At 39.9% G+C, this 6,052-nt stretch overlaps 1 non-coding gene across 1 annotated transcript; it reads right to left on the bottom strand.

Moving 5' to 3' along the window:
* Window positions 1-1,784: 1,784 nt before the first annotated feature.
* Window positions 1,785-1,891, bottom strand: LOC125995398 (U6 spliceosomal RNA). The gene has a single exon (XR_007490934.1). It is a non-coding gene; the product is annotated as a U6 spliceosomal RNA (small nuclear RNA).
* Window positions 1,892-6,052: the final 4,161 nt, after the last annotated feature.

The raw sequence follows: 6,052 nt of genomic DNA, 5'->3' as shown, positions 1-6,052 counted from the left end.
GAAGGATCTAGAAATCCCTGATCCAACTAGTCCTTTTGACTGAGAAAGGGGTTAGAGCCCTACCTTGATCTTAATGACATCTCCTGAATGCCTCCCTCTCCTTTCTATGTTTGGGCAAAAGAATATAGGGTAAAGTCCTCCAAGGCCAAGTAGCTGAAAATGATGCCTATCATTCCTTCTCCTTTTTCTATGTGTGAACTCTCATCCATGTTTACCTGTGAATTATCATGGAATTATTGTTCTATGGATTCTAACACCTCTGAAGGGCTATTATTCATCAGCAGAATTGCACTATTGGGGTCCATTTTTTCCTTCCTGGAGAAACATAAAAAATAATGTGAAACAATTAAAGTACAAAAGTCTGTGACATTTTGTAAAATACAGCCAGTTTTCTCAAGTGATTGCATCAATTGACATTATTGTAGTATTATGTGAAGGTTCCATTTGTTCTACTTCCTTCCAGAACCTGCCATATATAGCTTCAGTTTTTACTTGTGATAAAACAAATATGGAACTGTATCAAGCTATAGTCTTATTTGTATTCCCATGAAGACAACTGTAGTTTAGAACCTTTTATAGTGGGTTAAGAATCTGTATACCTTTTGAACCTGACAAAACTTTTGTCCATAATATATATTTGTCTCAATTATTATTGCTTTATAACATTTTGATATCTACTAGTCTAGTTCTTCACTTTTTAAAACTTCTTCAGCAAGATTGCCTTCCCTTAAAAAAAAAAAAAACGTGTTTCTTTTTTCTTGACCCTTGAATTCCCAAATAAATTTTAGGCTCCACTAGTTAACTTTATGGGGGGAAAGTATGTAAAGACATTCTACAGATGAGTTTTTAAAAACTGGCATTGTTACATTATAAATCTCTTTCTCTGTTAACATGTCGTCCATGACCTGAAAGCTTCTTCAATGTCTCGGACAAGTTTGTTCCAGAGCAGATGTCTCTCATACCTTGAATTTTGAGTCACTCCTCTGCTGATAATGGTTTGTGAAGGCAGCACTGTCATGAGGATAAACATGGAGATCAGTGAAGATTCCAGTCCATTGTGGAGCGCTAGACATGTTTTATTTCTCCATCTCCATGTTTACACAGTTGTGTGTGAGTGTCAAACGAACTGAACTGTGCTCTTAATTAATGCACTTGATTTTCTCTCTGTTTGCTCACTACAATAAGCCAGCATGAACAATAAAAAGTATGCATGAGGTGTGGCAGATAAATCAAACTAGAAGGAAGAAACTTATAATAAGAATTAATAATAAAGGCAAATGACAATAAAATACAATATTATGTCAAATTAACAATGCTCTCTCTTGAGGATATTACCAATATAACCATAAAGGTGCAAGGAAGCAGATATTATGATATACTACTAGGAGAACTAAAAATTGCTGAAAGTTTTGTGGAAGGCAAGTGGGTAAAAATTTGCTGGAGGGCAGTTGTCAAAACCTAAAACGGTGGATGTAATCTATTAAATTCCCACTTTCAAAATGTGATTTAAAGACTTGAACATAAATATGACATAGACTTTTGTTATTGGCATAGCTTTAGTTTGACACAAAATTAACTTGGATAATAAAATAAAATCAATCGATCATTAGGAAATAGAGTAATAATAACAATAAAATAAACTCATATAATGATTAAATAATATAGACCATTACTACTATACATTAACTATCACCTAAGAGGTTTTCAATTTAAGTGTTTAAGTTTAAATTTCTCTATGTAGTCTTAAGTAAATAATTTTAATTTGGTGAGGGGATGGATTTTTTTTTTATATTGAACGCTTCACGAATTCGTATGTCATCCTTGCACAGGGGCCATGCTAATCTTCTCTGTATCATTCCAATTTTAATATATGTGCTGCCGAAGTGAGTATAAGGGATGGATGTTAACTCTAGTGATCAATGTACAACATATGTATATATCAGATCATTATATATCTTAAAGTTGAGTAATATTATATAACTATTAGCATTAATAATTAATGCTAATGATTAATAATAACAATTATTATTAATATACAATATTGTATAACAATTTCAATAAAACTGGAAGGTAGATTGTATATCTCATTACAACCTATATATAGCTATGTATGTATATCTGTAGATAATATGACATTGTATAAATATTGATAAAAAGGACAAGTAGGATAAATGGAGTGGGACTATTTCTGTGTATTGAGAACATGGGAGATATTTTCTTTTCTTCTTGAAACTTTATTTAACAATAAGTATGTTTTATGATACTAGTGAAAATTATATTTTAAGCAGCTAAAGAACACCATATCCAATTATACTCTAGTATGTTTAAAACCTAAATGAGTAAAACTGCTTTCTTGGCAAGAAATAGAGATTGACCCCCAAAAGGATTATATTTCTACACAGAGAGATACAATCTTTGCTAGAGATTTTAAGTGATTTCTTTTTCTTATACCCATCTTCTATATTCATATTTTCTTTAGAAAACACATCTGAATTTTACAACAAGCAGCAGCCTGAGTTCCTGATGTTGTTCAAATGTGGAGTCTTGAAAAGTCCTGCATACAAACAAGGACCTAAAGGAATCTGTCCCACTACCTACTCATCACCTCAGCCTGGGAGCTAAAAGACTGTATTTACATCCTCTCAGGTGACTTCCTGGAAGCTAGTATAGGCTCCAGTTTATACTGGGAGGACAATCAGTTGAGACAGGAGGGTTACTTAACAAGGCATGAGGAGGGTGGATTTAAACCCATGTCAGCCTCCTTTCAAAGCTATGCACTACATGGATCCTTTCTACAATCCTATTGCAAGCCAGACCCCCAACAAGTTGTTATAAAATCTTAAGTCTCCATGTTGAAAAGTGTCATTTCAGATAAATACAATCTGTTTAAAACACATCGACTTTGTTGAAAAATATTACCCAGATCAAAGCCTTTTTGCATTACTTTATTCATTATTTTATGGTACTTTGGGATTTTGTGTGGGATTTGTTTTTCATTTCACTGCTGTAAGTCTGCCAATGTTTTAAAGCAATATTTTAACTAGAGGGGAATAAACCCAGTTTCCCCAGCAAAAAATGCAACAATGTGGGGAAAAGGGAATGATATGGCAGGTAGATAACTTGCCTAGCATACAGCCCACCTGGGTTTGATCCCCAGCATCCTATAATGCTCTTCAAGTGTTACTAAGAGTAATTCCAGAGTGCAGAGACAGGAATAAACTCTGAGCTTCGCTTTTTGTGGCCGAAAAGTTAAAAAAATTTCAAAAGCACCTACATCTTCAGCCTATGATCATCCAGTTCTGTTTGGGGAAAGTTTTCCCCTACTGTTCCCTCTCTGTTACTCCTCCCCAACTCCCATAAAAATAAAGATTACTACTCAAGCTACTGTGTAAACTTCACCAAATGTTCAAAAGAAATTAAATTTGCAGTTGGATAATTTAAAAATGTTATTATATGACCAGCACTTTCATCCCAAAGACAAGACAAGCAAGGCTCTAAAGTCTTGGGATTGATAGAGACACCAGAGAAGAGAATTACAGGGAACAGGGGGGATTTAAGAAGTCAAGTCACAACAGAACAACAAACCTCAACGCTCAAGTCACCAAGGAGTGCCATGTTCTACTGACCCCAGAAAAGTCTTGTGTTGGTTCTGGGCAGGTAGATTTCAGGAAGTACATGCATCCTGCTTCTCTGAGGTGACACTACAATTCTGTGGTTTCCAGCTGTGATCTGTGGAATTTCAAGGATAGGGGGGTCAGAATTCTCCTCACAGTCCCCACCCTTTGCTTCAGTGCTAGTTGCTAAAATCTGTTTTAAATTGTTGGATTCTCCCTCAGTTTTACTTCTGATAGAAGACAGATTACTACAGCAGCCAAAAAAAGAACCATGGCAAGAGCTCTTCTTGACTGCACAGAGACACACTTGGAATGAGAAGAGAGGATTCCCTTCATGTTCATTGGATCACTGAGTGAAACATTTTTTTCTGTGGACAAGTGTCCAGCACCTCCTGGCTCTGCTCAAACTCTTTCAACGGCAAAGGAGCTTGCAAATCGAACTAAGAGGTCAACTCAGGGTCACAGTGATACAAGAATTAGGAAGTGTTGCTGGTGGTTTGTCCATCCGAGACACCATCATCCTGTGACTTTAGCAAGCAATTCGCACTACCAAAAGGCTTTTATTTACTGAAACCCCCAGTTTTTGTTTTGGGGACTAGTGGGCTGCATTAGGGTTTACTCCTGGGTCTGCACGCAGGGATCACTCCTACTAGATTTTAGGGAACAACAGAGGTGCTGGGCTATAAAGGAAGCGTCTGGCTCCAAAACTAGGACCTGGAAAGATGCAGATCTGGAAAATAATACACACGGTGAAAGGGTGTAAGGAATTCCAACATTCAAGCTAGGAATCCCACCACATAAGCCTCTGCTCCTAAGCAGCTTAGTGGAGGAAAACTGAAGAATGAGCCCCTGCCTTCTTAAAACTTGGGCTTTTGTTAGCAAGAACCAGACCATACCCCGGGGTGGAAAAAGGAACACCAAGTAGGGAGAGACCCAGTAATTCAATCACCAGATCACACCCCAAAGTGGAGTATGAATATTGAGTAGGTAAGGACCCAGTAATCCAACATTGGGGATTAAACCAGGATGGGTCACATGCAAGGCAAGCAATTTACCCACTGTTCTATAGCCCCAGCTCTCTTCGTGGCCCCCTTTTCTCGTTTTTTAGGGTAATGTCTGTCAGGCATACAAGCAAGATGCATGATGCATCTCTTGCTATGCTGTGTATACAGTGTGAACTTTGGGCGACTCACTTCCGATGACTGGGTCTTCAGTGAATCCACATTCCCCCTCCACTCCTTCTTCTGACTCCACAACCCTTCAGAGTGGCCGCTGGGCTCTGGGAACTGGAAAAACCATGCACTGTGCAGGCTTTGATACTCATCCCTGTCACAGGATGCTTGTGTCAAACTCTTCTGGGCTTTGGGTAAAGCTCTGCAAGTCCCAAACCATGGAGAAGTAGCATCTGCCTGGCAGGACCCCCGTCTGAGACTAGAAACATCAGAGCTGCTGGCCCAGCACAGAAAGGGAAAAACCCTGAGGGAAGGGGTCATGGCAAGCAAGAGGGGTGGGAGGAGCCAGTCTGCTTATATGGTGGTCAGGGAGGGCCTCTTTGAGGAGGCGGCTGAGGTTGACCAGAGCCTGGGCAAAAAGCAGATGCTGCAGTTAAGATCCAGTGGAAGCAGAGAGATCAGTCTCCTGTCCAGCTACCAAAACAATCTATAAGATCCATTGGCTTCTTCTTAGACAAACACACACAGAGACTCAGAGAGGCTGAGTGGGTTCAAGGCCACACAGGGAGACTTGGTCCAGGACCATCTCTCTGGCCCAGCTTCTGCTTCCTCCAAGGCCAGCATTCAGCCAAGATAATTAGACTGAACTTATTGAGGGATCATTGAGGTAGATGACTTGCCTAAAATCAGATAACTGGGTAATTAGTTGCCAAGTCCCTCTGCTCTACCTTTTCATTTGCATTCAGCCTTAAGTGGGTTGGAACCCCCACCACACCTTCAATTCTCTGTAGCTGCAGGAATTTTCTCCAAACAGTGCTCCCAGTTCCAAGTGAGTCTGTGGGTCAGAAATTCCAACCGCAACAAGATCTTCTTGGGGGTGCACACATATCCTCATGCCTTAGGAAATTTACAAACACCTCCTAACCATCCACTGAAACACGGTGGGTGCAGTGTGGGTGGGTTGGGTGGTGAAAGCCTCAGAGCCAGTGTTCTCCCAGCACTCTGATATCCATGCTGGCTGGACCCAGGTGCTCTACCTCAGATACCCAAGTTGAGACCTAAGAGATGCTTCTGCTATGCATATGTCTAGAAAAACGGCTCACCACAGCCCCATCTACTGTTATTTCCAATAAGACTGTCCTTGTCCCTGTCTCCTCTGCCCAAAGCTGTGCCACCACCATAAAAGCAGTCTAGGGCACCAGGGCCTTGCCTGCATCCCTGGCTCATTTCCAAGCCTGTTGGTTGATGAAATTCATTGCAATGACC

Source organism: Suncus etruscus, chromosome 17 (genome assembly GCF_024139225.1).
Source record: "Suncus etruscus isolate mSunEtr1 chromosome 17, mSunEtr1.pri.cur, whole genome shotgun sequence".
NCBI classification, from domain to species: domain Eukaryota; kingdom Metazoa; phylum Chordata; class Mammalia; order Eulipotyphla; family Soricidae; genus Suncus; species Suncus etruscus.
This window is presented reverse-complemented; position numbering and strand designations above follow the sequence as displayed.